The 1,877-nt window shown below is 31.8% G+C and overlaps 1 pseudogene; it reads left to right on the top strand.

Moving 5' to 3' along the window:
* Positions 1-1,223: 1,223 nt before the first annotated feature.
* LOC145292522 (U2 spliceosomal RNA) lies at positions 1,224-1,339 on the top strand (annotated as a pseudogene).
* The last annotated feature ends 538 nt before the right edge of the window (positions 1,340-1,877 follow it).

Here is a 1,877-nt window from a genome sequence, read left to right as displayed (position 1 = left end):
TGTGTTTTAGCTAAATTGAAAATCGCTCTAGAGAGGGCATGAAGTCACATGATGCAAAAAACTAAAATGATACTACTTCAAGGTCCAAAAGTGTCGAATGATAAATGTGAGACGAATAAATTCCGAGCTAGAAAACAACAATTATTCCACCTTTATCAGAAACATTGTTCATGGAATGTGAGAACTAAAAGAAAAATAATGGAAGAGAGAGTTACAAGGCTGTCGGAAGTAAACTCAAGTTTAATAAAAAATATTTCAGTTCAAATAATGTGTCTACGTTTTATAGAAGAAAACAAATAACGTAGTTGCCTTCAAGACCATAACTTATTAGTATTTTATTCGCTCAAAACAAGTATAATTACCCCCACAGTTCTAAGTCCTCATACTTTAACCCATTACACCGTAACGATATATGAAATAATCTGATTAGAGTATTTTTTCGCAAACTTCACATTAATTAGACAAACCGACTAGCGATTATACACGTAATAAATACGCAAAACTACAAAATTACGTTTTCCGATTATAAACAATATCAGAAAACCCAAAATATTTGTATTGATGACATTCTAATAATATACACATACAAACACCCCTAACATTGAATTATTTAAAAACAAACTTAAACAAATACTCCGCACTATTTTCCTGTTCATTGGAAGGGCATTAGTGTTTTATTTGTGGCCACACAATCTTATTTATGCATACATAATATACACACAATTTATTTTTTAACTTACAAAACCACAACATGTATTAGTATTTGCATTAAATATTCGTCCATTTTTTTCAGTGCATGTGTACCTGACATTAATTACAATAAGGTCGTAGTAGACGTAATTTGAGTTGTGCGTATGCGTGTGCTCCCCCGTTGATTCCCGCAGTTAAAACAGATGGTCGCCATGTAAATTGGGTCGTTCATGCAGGCACAAACAATGTTTGCATTTTACAGTGTCATACTATTCCATTATTTAATAATTCGGTTTCATAGGCATATTGCCAAACCATTTCACACTTACAAAGAAACATTGCATTTATTATTATTATTATTATTATTATTATTATTATTATTATTATTATTATTATTATTATTATTACGCTTATCGCTCCGTCCGTTATCATGCTGTGCATCCTTAAAAAAGGAAAGTGAAATATTCCAAATACATATAAAAAAAAAAAAAAAAATTGGTGTCGCTGTTGAGGCAAAGCTAATAAAAATGATTTTTCTTTCTTGGCCTTTTGGCTAAGATCAAACTGTAGTATCTGTTCTTCAGGTGCTACATTTCAATTTCTTCTCTCTCAGTGGAAGAGAAATCCTTTACGACTAAGAAAAATTTTTCTCCACGTTAAAAAAGACCCTGGTGTCTTAATCTGTCCCGTGGGGAGGTATTGTGAATAGGTACTATGTTTAATGTAACAAAGTTTTAATATTAAAAAAGTAAATGGAAAAAGTTATTTCTGATTTAATTACAAAATGCCTTGGAAATGTCACTTCTGATTAATTATAAAATGACTGGGAAATGTCCGTTCTGATTATTTTTTTTTGTTTACTTGCCTCCCCACAAGGGCGGAATTGGACATGAGGTCAGTTAAAAATTTAGGGGGAAACCAACTCCCCAAAAGGGGCACTCTGGTCAATAACAAAAATAAGAATTGTATCAGTAATGAAGGATTTCTCCTCCATTAACCAAAACCAAAAGAGGGGATTTAAGTCACTGGAATGCTGAAACTGATGCTACACTCAGAAATTCATGTTGAAGCAATGGTTGCCTAATCTCTAACCGTGTTAATGTTTTTATGTATTACTTTCGAAAAGCTGCTGAAACAGTTTATGATTTAAAAATTATTTTATTTCAAGTATATTTTAAGCAGTGGGT

Source organism: Euprymna scolopes, chromosome 13 (genome assembly GCF_053919585.1).
Source record: "Euprymna scolopes isolate OS-2025 chromosome 13, ASM5391958v1, whole genome shotgun sequence".
In the NCBI taxonomy this organism is placed as follows: domain Eukaryota; kingdom Metazoa; phylum Mollusca; class Cephalopoda; order Sepiida; family Sepiolidae; genus Euprymna; species Euprymna scolopes.
This window is presented reverse-complemented; position numbering and strand designations above follow the sequence as displayed.